A 14,260-nucleotide genomic window follows, 5' to 3' on the forward strand; every position below is an offset into this window, starting at 1 on the left:
GAGCGTGGACTGAGGTCGTACATGAAGTAGTATGGGGGGATGCTAGAACCAAGCTTTCACACCCTTGAGATGTCTATGGGGTTGATTTAGTCCAACTGTGAATATCTTCACGTAGGTTACATCGTCCACTTTCCTGACCTGTGAGGCCTTCGCGCCCTATTGTATTCTCCTTTGCGTAGCCCTAACTAGGCACTGTACAGCTTTTGCACTGCTAGAGCAATGATTTGCGCTATTTCCCCAAGACTATTTATCTTCGCATAAACAAATACTTTATCTTATATTCCCTTATTCAACATATTCATATAAGTTTGCGCAGCAAATAAATAGTAACCTTACAATTCATGCTCGATATACTTCAAAGCATAAAACAGGAAACGATACATAGAAATAAGGTAAAACTTCTCTTTATTATTATTTTAATCGATTACAGACTCAACCTCCCCTGCGCACTCAGCTGTAGGGGTCTGCGCACTCAGCTGCGAACTACTAGGCCTTTGCGCACTCAGCTGTGGACTACTAGGCCTCTGTGCACTCAACTGCAGAGCCTTCTCCTACTCTACGACCCAACGACTCACCCTATACTTAGATCAGACTCAATTCATTATCATTCATTCCCTTCTATTTCATTGATTATTATCCCTTTACAATTTAGAGCCTCACTCTATTTATACAATCCCATGGTCCACGGACCATGGGTAGATCTCTCAAGCCGACATTACATTAGAAAGTGAGGGCAGACAAACCTTTGAATCATTTACAATCTTCGCACTCCATGCCCACACATCGCAGAGTCTTTACATTAGAATTAGTCAAAAAATGGACTCTAAGCCCCAAAACTTTCTTTGGGGGATCCCATGCCCAACAAATGATATTCATATTTTTAACATTAAATTATAAATATAAATGGAAAAATTTACATTTTATTTGGTATAATTTATTTAATACATCTAAATATCTTATTTATTTATTTATTTTAAATTTAAATTATGTTTATATATATCATACTATTAAATATATGAAATAGCTTAACCGAGTATACAGTAGATGCTTCACGTGTAATGTAAGTATGGAAACAATTGTAAATGCCAGCTTAGATAAGAAAGAAAAACAATGTTAAAAGTGATGGGGATGAGTGAAAACATTTAAATGTTGGGTCAATTAGTAATAAAAGTTTATGAATAGGATTTTCACAATACCATGGGCCAATACCATGTCTTATGGTACTGCATGCGCAAAAACCATAACTTATTTCATATTCAAATTTTTTTATAACAATATGACAAGATTCTTAACCATGGATATTCATCCCCACTTTATGTGGATATTATTACCTTGTAAAAAGTAGCCTTTGTTACAATACATGGGCCAACACCATGGTTTATCAAAACAACATGCCCGAAAAACATAATTTATTTCACAATAAAAAATATTCTATAACAATACAAAAAAATTATTAACCATGGATATTCATCCTCACCTTACCATGGATATTATTAACTTGCAATTAGGCTTTGTTGCAATACGATGGCTTATCAATACCACATGCCCAAAACACATAACTTATTTCACAATCAAAATATTTTATAACAATATAACAAGATTCTTAATCATGATATTCAGGCCCTCTTTTCCATTGATATTATAAACTTGTATGGAATTTGTGACAATATCATGGGATAGTACCATGGCTTATCAATACCACATGCCAAAAAATCACAACTTATTTCACTATCAAAATATTCTACAACAATATCATTCTTAACCATGGATATTCACCCCCACTTTACCATGTATATCATTAACTTGTAAATAGGCTTTGTTACAATACCATGGGCCAATACTGTGATTTATTAATACCACATGCCCAAAAACCAATAACTTACTTCACAATAAAAATATTTTATTCTAATTTAATTTTATAATATTTTTTAATCGAAGCTAAAAGGAAAAAGGTTATAATTAGTTTCGATATATATCTAAACCCTCTATCTAGACAACTACTAAAAATATTCCCATAGAAATTAAATTAAGGTTTTAATAAAATAAAAAATGAGAATACTTTTATATTTAACGATGTGAAATTTATATAATAAAAATAACATTGGTAAGAACCAACATAGATGCATTTTAACTAACGATCCAAGCGATGAAAACAAACAAAGTGAAAGGAAGAGGGGTAGGGGGAGAGAGCGAGGAGGATAGTAACAAAGTTGGAAGGTGGAGAGAGGGAGAGGGATAGCAACAAAGTTGGAGAGAGAGAGAGAGAGATAGAGAGGGGGGGGAGAAAGGGAGGGGGATAGTGACAAAGTTGGAGGGTGGAGAGAGGGATGGGGATAGTGACAAAGTTGGAGAGAGAGAGAGAGAGAGAGAGAGAGAGATGGGGTGAGATAGAGAGGGGGAGGTGGGAGAGAGAGATGAGGCGAGAGAGAGAAGGAGAGAGGGAGAGAGAGAGAGAGATGGAGTTGGAGGGGGAGAGAGAGGGAGGAAAGAACAAATACATAGAGAGATAGAGATGGAGAGAGAGGGGGAGTGACAAGGTAGAGATGGAGAGAGAGTGAGGGAGAGAGGAGAAGAGGGAAGAGAGAGAAGAGGATGGGGGAGAGATAGGGAGAGAAGGGCAAGGGAGAGAGAGGGAGGCATAGAGATGAAAGGGAGAGGGAGGGAGAGAGTGATAGAATTGGAGGGAAGAGAGAGAGAGAGAGAGAGAGTGATTGGGGAGGCGGGGGGGGGAGAGATAGAGTGAGGTGGGAGAGAAAGGGAGAGAGAAGTGTCAAGAGAGAGGAGAGAGAGATGGAGTTGGAGGGGGAGAGAGAAGGAGTGATAAGGGATCGGTGGAGAGAGAGAGAGAGAGAGAGAGAGAGAGTATGTATGGGGGTTGAGATAGAGAGAGGGAATAAGAAAGAGATACATAGATACAAATATAGAAATTATATAGTATTATATAACCATCCTAGATCCATCTTAAGACGGATCCATCAAGCGTGAAGAGGGATCAAATCTCTCGACGTGCAAACCTTTTCTCAATTTTTTGCCCTCATAGAAGAGGTCTGCGCCTCGAGAGATTGGATCCCTCTAGCACTTGATAGATCTGGGTTAAGATGGATCTAGGTTGGTATTAGCAATTGAAGTTCAAAGAATTAAATAGAAGAAACCTAGACTTGTTCACTATGATTTATGTCCTACAAGATGTCACACTTTAATCCTATTTTCTCTTCAATTTGAACAATCACATTAAATAAACATTCACCAAATTTATTATACTGCATGCACAAAATCCAAATCCACATAGACAAAGAAGCAGTGACATGTATTTACATATAATTAAAAAAATATATATTTAAATCTTATGAAAAGTAAAATTTTATAAACATTTATCAATTCTAAATTAGATATTGACACCATTATAATAATTATATCTATTCATAATATTCCATATATATTAACTATTAATATGGTACAACTAGAAAGAAGTAATATTTATATATATACATATTAATGTATATATTGCTATCAAGAAAAAATTTACAATATAATTAGCTTAAAAAAAATAATTCTTTTTCCCATTGTACATTAAACATTGACACCATTATTATACTTGTATCTATTCATACTATGCCATGTGCATTAGCTATTAATATTGTGCAATTATATATATATAAACTTTAGAAGATCCTTAGCTTTAAAGAAATAACAATTTGAAAAGTTTTTTTCCATTAGTTATAAAAAAATCAATTTTGTTTTGTATTTTCATTTTATTATATATATATATATATATAACTTTATTTTATTGCCACCAATTCAATAGCCACCATCAATACTAGCATATATTATCATAATATTTAGCTAATATAATATTCGTGCCATATTATTTTATATAGTTAAAACTAATTATTTAATTATATAACATATTTTCAGATACATTTGATAAAATTGGAATGATACAAAGAGTATAAGAGTATTAGTATGTCACTTGCACAAAGATGACACAAAAATCCAGAAATAGCCTACATTTTTGTGTCTCTTGAACAGACCAGGAACCAAGAATGATGGTTCATGATGACAGAAGTCTAGTCCTCAAATCTCTACCATGAAAATGCCAAAATAAAATCTGTTTTTAAGGGTATTGCATGGTCTAATTCTCATTAAAGACGGAATAAATGGGTTGGTTGTTCGACGTGCTTGTGTCAAACCCCAACATGGTTTGTTGAACATGCTCCATCTCTCCCTTCTATTGTGGCAGCTCCTCTTCTCTGAACACACGAGATTTCAGTCATAGTAAGGGACTGGTAGATGTCGATTCACCTTGTTAATAAAACTGGATGGATGCAGTGAGTTAGTAATTCCGTAAATGAGATGCCACACACACGCTCGTGGATCTCGACTTTAATGGGTGGGATGGAAGTTGCAGAGGATAGATATATATATATATATATGGAGAGAGATGTTTTTATACATATAGTTTTATTAATTAGAAAAATAAATTTTACATAAGGCGTGAGAGTTATGGCATATATATAATATTTCTAGCATTATCTCACCATGCCATGTGTCCTTGATTAGAAATTCAAGAAGAATCACCATGGAAAGTCTGTGACAAGGCCAATCTATCACCTAGAAAATGCAACACTTCTATAATTGACTTTATTATTCTATAATAACTTTATTTCTCTAAATAAACTAATTAATTATTACCTAAAGAAATTTATTATTAGGAGGTTAGCATACCCCCTTTAATCGTGAAGTTTATTTTTACAAATTCCAAGTTCTTCTCTAAACATGGTGAATTTAACTTTTCCTAATGTTTTAGTGAAAATATGTGAAGTTTGATCTTTAGATATACAATATTCTAGCTTGATGATGACATTGTTGATGAGGGTTCTAATGAAGTGATGTTTGGTTTTCACATGCTTTGTTTTATTATGAAGACTTGGATTCTTGGACATTTTGATTTCAAATTGATTATCAATGAGTAATGTAGTTGAGGATTTTTGTATAACACCAAGGTCTTTCAAAATTCAACTTAGCCAATAATTTCACATGCTACTTCCCAAGATAAGATTTATTCTATCTATGATGAAGAATTTGTCACTATGGCTTTCTTTTTACAAATCCAAGAACTTGTTATCGAACATCCATATTCGTTAAATAACCTAATATTGATGTTTTATCATCAATATATCTTGCAAAATCTACATCTATATGCGACAATGTAAAATTGTTGTTCTTCTTATAGAGAAGCCCAAAATATTTTGTTCCATGTATGTTTCCGAGGACCCTTTCTGTTGCATTTCAGTGACTTTCTCTAGGTGTCTCCATAAATATAGAAAGGATACTTAGCACATATGACAAACATGGGTGAGTGGTAGTCCGGTAAATGAGACTCCCAATCAATTTTTGATATGTAGTAATGTTTACCAATTCCTCCCCTTCAAATCTTGAAAGTTTGAGGTTTTCCTCCATAGGAGTAAGAGAGGGTTTGTAGTTTGTCATGCTAAAATTCTTCAATAATTTTGTAACATACTTGGTTTGAGTAAGGAATATTTGATAATATTTTTGTGAAACTTTCACTCCAATATAGTACCAAAGTTGTCCCAAATCTCGCATTTTCAACCCCCTATGATCTTTGTATTTCACTTGTTTAATGTGATTTTCATGATTTCTTGTAATAATTAAGTCATCAACATAAGGAACAATTATTACACTAAATACGGATTCCTAAGGTATTAATCCATTTTAGCATACTATGACCTCGGTGCTTAAGCCATATTACAAATCTTATTCTAACTTCTTTCAAATTCATATACAAGTGGCTGAGTCATGTAGAATTCTTTCTAATCACCATTTAGAAAAGAAATTTTCACATCCATTTAATGAAGTTTCCAATCATACTTTGAAACCAAATTTATCACCATTCTTATTATGTTTTACTATGTTGTTGGGTCGAATGTCTCTTCATAGTTGATCCCTTACTTTTGAGGAAAGCCATTAACCATAGGTCATGCTTTATATTTTTCTACTTCACCATTTTCTTTATACTTAATGCAATAAAGTAATTTGTAGCAAATTGGTTTAACATTTGTTGAAAAATATACAAGGTTACATGCCTCATCTATAATTACCGAGTCATATTCAACCACCAATGCGTATTTTCGTTCGTTATGCTTCACTACATTTGGAAAATTTGTTGGTTCAATAGAGTCATGAGTGACTAAGATTTTTTTTATTGAGCGGAACTTCTTATCTTTGTCTTGTTTTTTTCACCTTCCTAAACATTTTTTAATAATTGTGTGAGCCGTTTTGGTCTACTATGTTGTTTCCATGGAGAAGTTAATGTAGTATTTCTTTCCTATTTAAAAGAATCTTCATGTGAAGAAGATTGATATATCCCATGAATACACATTCTCGGGGCTAAGTACTTCTCAATCCCATTTGATTTTTATTGAGGAATTGATTTGTTTTCTCTCTGTTCCAATTGACTAAGGTGATTATCAATCTCCTGCCCTATTTGAATTTATGTTTCATCAAAGACAACGTCATTACTAATAATATACTTCCCATTAGATTATAACATGTATCCTTTTTATTCATTTGAATAGATAAGAATAATGCAATTTATGGTTTGATTTTAGAACTTATTCCTTTTTCCTTATGAACTAAAGTATATCAAATGGAGCAAAAAAGTTGAAGATTACTCATTGAAAGCTTAGAACCATACCAAGTTTCATAGGCGGTGATTTCATCTAAGGCTAATATGGGGGATAGATTCCTTAGATAAACTATTTTATGAATTTCTTCTACCTAATACTTTGTGCTTAATGCTTTTAAGTGCATCATACATCTGGCCATTCTGATTACTGTGCAATTCATTATTTTGGTGACTCCATTATGCAATGAATTAGAAGATTTATTTACCTGTTTTCTTATTCCATTCCTCTGGCAATGATCATTAAATTCATTTGAGGTGAATTTACCCCCTTACATGTTCTAGAAGTGGAAGTATTCTTCTTGGTGAAAATTTTCAACTAATAATTGAAATTGTAAGAATTTATCAAATGCCTTTTACGCCCAAGGTATCATTGAAAAATCGTTTATGAAATGAATAAAGTATCTGTATCCACCATCATAGGATTCCATAACACCACATAAGTCATTGTGGATTAGTTGTATGTATGTGTTTTTTCGTCATGTACTTATGGGGAAAGGATCTCTCTTTTGCTTTCTAATGATATGACACAGGAGGTTGATGAAATGAAGTGGCAGTCTGAAATTAGACTAATGGTTAACTTTATAATCAATCAGCTACACTTAAACAAATCTTCTTTACATGGATTTTCCCCTAAGGGTCCTGCTTTTTTGGACTATCACCGCTGGTCCCACTTTAACTCTTCCTATGATCGAGTGCTTCAATCTACACCATTAATTTTTCTCCTTCAGATCTAATGGCTATAGCGTCCTATCACGGGCTGACTAGCCAAATGATCACCACCATCGATTGACCCTGCTTGATCTAACGGTCGTCATGCAATATCGCGCGGACTCTAGCACGGTTGTTATCATTTCAAAAGCATGCGATAAAAGAAGTTTTGGCATGCTACATGTTAACCTCTAAGGCTAATCGCACGGACTTGTAATAGTACCACTTACCACTTCCTAAGCGTGCGATATACTGCTTCCCACTTATCAAATACTAACCACGTGTTTAAATCAAACCTTTTAATAAAGGTGCTTAAGGAAAGTTTAAGATTAACCACAATATTAATGCTTAAGCTCAATATTAACATTTAACACTTAATCAACTGTGATTTATGAATAAAATGTTTAAACAGAGGAAAATTCCCGATTAAGTCCAGAACACTAGTACACAGATATGAGTGAACTTCTGCACCAAGATTAACACACAAGACCACACTTAATCATTTATTCAAAAAAATATAAATTATAGAGTCTTAGCCCTCTCAGCTCGATTACAACAATTTGTCTGACCTTTGTTCAATCTCAAACCCTATCTTTGTCACACAAACTCTCGCTCACTCACTCTGTTCTCTTAATCCCCCTCATCATTACATTTTTTTTCTCTTTTATGAATCAAATCCTATCCTAACTGCATTAACAAATCGATCCTATTTTAATCAATCTAACAATTAAATCTCTATTCTCAAGCTCTATTACACACCTGTACTAACAACTTATCTCTTAGTCTAAAAATAACACAATATTCTAATTATTACAATAATGAAGTAAAGATCATTTTCGAGAGGTCCAACCCTCTCTACTAAAACTGATTTTGACCACTTAGGTCAATGAAATTCATCTCTTATTAGGCACAACATGTGAACATATGATCACAATGTTGGCTAAGTTCGGATGCTCCTACATCAAACTCACGGGGAAGAAAAGAATCATCCCTCAGACTTTCAAGCTTTACTCCATACTTCTGCAACTCTGTTATTGTTATCCAACTAGCATCCTCCACTAGTTGTCCCTTCCATTTGACTAAATACTGAAAATAGACCTGTCCTCTGGTTCTTTTGGATACTCTTTTCTCCAAAACAGCTTCCACCTCTTTCTTGATTGTTTTTGGCTTTTGTTCTTCCCAGTTTAAAGTTTGAACTTCATCTTCTCTAGGTCCCTTCTATAGCTTTGTCTCTGTCTCTTTGTATGGATACAAATATGCAACATTGAAGATAAGTGATATTCGAATTATTTCTGGCAATTCAATTTCATAAGCATTAGTTGAAAACTTCCTCATAATTCTGCATGGCCCTATCTTTTTCATCTTTAGTTTATTGTAAGTCCCAACATGAATTTTTTTTTCTCAAGTATAGCATCACTAGATCTCCCACTTGGAATTCATTTTCTTTGCTCTTCATATCAACTTTTTATTTGTATTTTCCACTACTTTCCTATAATCTGTATTTGACATCTTCTTGTAGTCTCCGCATCAACTCTACACACTCTTCAGATTTTACACTTCTTGTCTCCTATTTACCAAATTTTTGAGTTCATACACACCTCTTGGATTCATTCCAAAAACAATTTGAAATGGACTCATCCCAATACTTCGGTTTGGAGTGTCATTATATGCAAGCTCAGCTTGATCAAGTGCTAAATCCCAATGCTTAGATTTTTGGTACACTAAGCTTCTCAATATGTTTCCCAAGCTTCTGTTTACCACTTTAGTCTGTCCATCTATTTGAGGGTGATATGTTGAACTAAAACTAAGGTTAGCACCTAGTTTCTTCCAAAGAGTTCTCCAGAAATGCCCAGCAAACTTTGTATCTATATTAGACACAATACTTATAGGCAATCCATGTAACCTTACAACTTCTGAAAAAAATAGATTAGCAATATGTGTTGCATCACTAGTCTTTTTACATGCAATGAAATGTGCCATCTTGGAAAATCTATCTACCACAACATAAATGGAATTGTTCCCCCTTTGAGTTCTAGGTAACCCCAAAAGAAAATCCATACTAACTGCATCCCATGGTCGGTCTGGTATTGGAAATGGCTGGTATAATATTATATGTTGGCTTCTCCCTTTAGCATGTTGACATATCCTACACTTCTCAACAAATTTCTTAACATCAATTTGCATTTTTGGCCAATAGTAAAAAGCATTTACTTGAGCAAAGGTTTTTTCTTGTCCAAAGTGACCAGATAATACTCCACTTTGTTTCTCCTTGATTATGTTTTCCCTCATAGAACATCTGGGAATACACAATTTGTTACCTTTAAACATTAAACCTCCTTCGATAAGATAATCTAACCACTGAATTCTATTATGAACTAGTGGATTTTGTATGACTACATAAATATCTTTGAATTCTGAATCATCTTTACACATATCAACCATTTCTTCAAATCCTACAACACCAACTCTTAATTCTTGCACAATGAAATTTACCCTGCTTAGAGCATCAATGAATTTGTTCAACTTACCACTTGTGTGTTTTATCACAAAAGTAAAACTTTGTAAAAACTCTACCCACTTGGCATGTTTCTGGTTCAATTTTGGCTGGCTATTTATGAATTATAAACCATGATTGTCAGAATACAATATAAACTCTTTTGGTAGCAAATAATGTCTCCATTTTTTAAAAGATTGCACAATAGGATAAAATTCTTTATCATAGGAAGAATACTTCTTCTTAGCTTCATTTAATTTCTCACTAAAGTATGCTATTGGTATCTATTCGTGACTCAAAACTACACCAATTGCAACTCCACTGCATCAGTTTCAACTTGAAAAACTTTCCCAAAATTAGGTAAAGCTAAAACTGGTTTCTCTGTGATTTTCTTCTTCAGCAACTTAAAATTTTTGTCTATTGCTTCTGTCCACTTGAATGGCTGATTAGTCTCTTTGATTGTTTCAATAATTAGTGCACAAATCTGACTAAAATTCCTAACAAATTTTCTATAAAAACTTGCAAGACCATGAAAACTTCTTACCTCAAATATGTTTCTTGGAGTAGGCCAGTTCCAAATTGATTGGACTTTCTCTGGATTGATTTTCAAGCCTTCTTTAGAAACTACAAATCCCAAATATATTAATTATTCTTTCATGAAACTACATTTCTTTAGATTTATCAGTAGTTTCTCTTTCTGTAGAGTTCTTAAAACCAACTTAACATGCTCTAGGTGTTCTTCTTTGCTTCTACTGAAAACTAAATATCATCAAGGTAAACAATGACAAACTTGCCTGCATATTCCTTCAAGACTTCATTCATCAATCCCATGAAGGTACTAGGTGCATTAGTGAGTCCAAAAGGAATCACTAACCACTCATAAAAACCACTATTTGTTTTAAATGAAGTATTCCATTCATCTCCCTCTCTGATCCTTATTTGATGATATCCACTCTTCAGATTTATCTTAGTAAAATACTTTGACCCACTCAAACAATCCATCAAATCATCCATGCGTGGTAAAGGAAATCTATACCTGATAGTAATCTTGTTTATGGATCTGGAATCTGTACACATACACCATTCACCACCTTTCTTTGGACTTGTTGTAGCATTTTTTGGTTTTGATAAGTTAGAATAAATTAGACAAAAAAATGAAAATATATTTACAAAATACTAAGATAGGATGTGGACAAAAAGAATATTGAATAAAAAATGTTAGGAAAATATTTTGATAAATATATCCATATCAAAGAAAATGTTAGGGTAGATGCCCTGAAAAATGAAGCCAAAAATAAAAAGTTAGGTTAGACAGAAAAGAAAAAGAAAACAACTCTGAAAGTGTTGCACATCTAAATGCCACTACCTTGTTCTAAATTCAGTTTGAAAAATAATAGTTGTGTGCAGTTTGTTTAGATGCCACACTATGTTATTTAATCCAACTAAACAGTTGCATCATAATTGTATTTGTTTTAAATTAATTCTCATAGGTAGAAAATAATTTGGCTCAACAGTTTAATTTGAGCCAATGGAGGGAATAAGGTATAGAGATAGATTTTTCATAAAAAGAAAATATTGGGTTGCTAGTTTAAATGCACTCAGAAAGGATAAGTAAAAATGTTAGGAATAGAAGGGTAGGTAGAAATGTGAAAGTTTGAGATGTTGAAATGGTTATTTCCTAAAGATCAAAACACTAGGAAACATATTGATGACGGGAGTTCGAATAACCAAAGTTTTGACTTTATGTTATTTCATTCATATGTTTCACTCCATTCATTAAAACACCCAGACCCACAACCGTCGTGTCCTCCTGTCATATCGTAACCCCACCATTCACTCCCCGCTCACACGTTAAACTCCCTCCACCTCACTTCTCATCCCACACACTCCTCCACAATCATACAAGCCACACTCCCTTTCGGCCCTCATTCACCATCAAAAGTTTATCAGTTGGGGGGGGGGGGGGTGCGAAATGGGCAGTGTTTTATACTGCCCACATAAACAACAAAAAGTAACTTTTAGTCTTTCGGGACTAAAAATCACAAAGCCACAAACCGCTTCAACTTACCCCCAAACGCGATATCCTTCATAGCCATTACCGCCGCCCCACGTCACCTCCACGTCACGTTTCACTTCAAATCTCCCATCCAATCATCTGCTGCCTAGCCGTTGCCCATTCATTTCCACTCCCGCAAATTTATAGCCAAATGCCCGTTTATCAACCCATTGGATAATTAATGAATTTTCAAATGTTCGGCACCGCCCTCCCACTCCATTTTCTCTTTATAAACATTGTGTCATGCATTTCAAAGGTTACAAAGTTAACTTCTACGACCAAGATTGTTCTTCAAGCCCGCCTGCTCATACAACTCAGCCACTTGTCCTGTTCGTAAGTACATCTTCCAGGTCCACTTGTCAGTTGCCTATCTCCACTCTGGTAACTCTTTTTACCATTTTGTCATTTACAGTCTGCAATTTCTTTTGAAAAAATGCGTCCCAATGGAAAAATAATTGCAGAAGTTTCAAATCCTCTAATTTACCCACAGGTTGATTTCCACCACACTCCGTTAGTTGATAAGGATTGCAAAATCATTGAGACTTCTTTTCAATTTGACCTATTTGAAATTTATTGCTGGTGAGAAGAGTAGCTAATTGACCAGAGTGATGAAATTGGGCTCTGGGAATCCCAATTTCCCCACTATATTTTTCCAAAAATACAGAGAGATGCAAAGTTTGTGAGAAAATGCCATGAATCCTATGATCCCAGCCTGAGAGCAATTATCTCACCTACTGGAGAAATCCTCTGTCCCATTAACATTGATTCAATTGAGAAAATGTTGCAGGCCCCTCCCACTACACCAACTCATCCTTTTTCTCATGAAAACATGATAGAAGCTTATAACAAACTGGACTTTACCAAGAGATCCCAGACCCTGGAACTGTTTATAGCAATTGGTAGTCCTCTACGAAAGAGAAATCCCCCATATGATTCATCTATGTTTCCTATTAGAACCAGGCTTATTACTACTATCCTGTCCTATTTGCTTGGTTATCACTCTAATCAGTCTGTCAATGAAGCCGTCCTTGGTTTTTTATCCATGTTTACTTCTGATTCTAAGCCTACTGTTATTTATGATTTCAGTCTTTTCATAGTTGAAACCATACATGAGCAGTTTGTCAAATTTAACACTAAAGAAGTATTCAAGTATGCTTCAGTACTTGTGTATCTTTTTATATATCTTTAGGGGGACAAATTCCCATTTTCTTTGCAAAAACTTGATGAAGAAGGACAACCACAGTCAGTGATTTTCTGGATTTCAATAGGGATGAAGGAGAAAGAAGAATTCACATATAACTAGTTCATAGAACTGTTTATTCATCCAACCCTCAGCCTTATGAACAACACTCCATTACCAAGGGTTAGTGAAGAGATTGTCAAAGAACTTTAGTTCATAGATCAAACTGCAATAGGAGATTGGTATTGCTACCAAAACTACATAGAAATCAAGATTTTTGGCTATGAGCTTCCAGCCTACAAATTGCCAAAGTACCTCCTGTTAGAATCTTTGCACTGGAGTACTTGAGGAAAATATTGAATGCAAATGAAGTACATTTTGTAGCTACCAAAAAGAAATCACAATTTAAGCTCGAAGCTCAAGTTGGTCCCTTCATTTGTAATACCAGGGCAGCAAGGGAGGAAGCTGAAAAGCTGTTAAAAGAAATGAAATTTTCTCTCAATTTCTCTTGGTCATATGACCCATTGGGAGTCATCTCCAAACTCAGGGTGGAAAATAAGTTCACACCATATCATCATACAGCTAGGCCTAAGATAGAAAAGTTCAAGAATCAGTTGGAATCAGAGAATACCCTCTAAGAGGCCAAGGAGTAGGTAGTCTCTACATCAAATATGCAAACTCCAATTGCATAGGAAAAGACAACCAAGAGAAGGAGGGAAGAACAATCTTCACCTGCAACAGAGGCAACAAGCCAAGGCTTCAAGGTATTTCATAGGAAAAAGAAACAAATTGTCTCTATGAATATTTATTCACAGTCTAGTGAACAGTCTATACAATATCAACCTCAGTCTGCCACTTCTCATGAAAAACAAATAGTTCAAACTGTTGGAGGCATTGCAGAGAATAAAGAGGAAGACATTATCCATGTATTTAGTGAAATCAGAAGAAAGAATGAAGAATTGAAGTTGAATACCTACAACCAGTTTTGGAAGCATTCTTCCACCTCTCAAGACAGGCTTCTTTCAGTCTTCGACTCTGAGAAGGGGAAGATGTGAATGGATTTCTTGAAGGCCCAAGTTCCTTCACCCAGAACTGCAATACAATACTAGAAACACA

General features: G+C 34.5%; 1 non-coding gene across 1 annotated transcript; it reads left to right on the forward strand.

Annotated features, from left to right (window-relative positions):
* The first annotated feature begins 3,905 nt into the window (after window positions 1–3,905).
* On the forward strand, window positions 3,906–4,014 carry LOC149247427 (U6 spliceosomal RNA). The gene has a single exon (XR_016267704.1). It is a non-coding gene; the product is annotated as a U6 spliceosomal RNA (small nuclear RNA).
* Window positions 4,015–14,260: the final 10,246 nt, after the last annotated feature.

Source organism: Pinus tabuliformis, chromosome 7 (genome assembly GCF_031772625.1).
Source record: "Pinus tabuliformis cultivar Carrire ecotype Pingquan chromosome 7, CPIR1, whole genome shotgun sequence".
Classification (NCBI taxonomy): Eukaryota; Viridiplantae; Streptophyta; class Pinopsida; order Pinales; family Pinaceae; genus Pinus; species Pinus tabuliformis.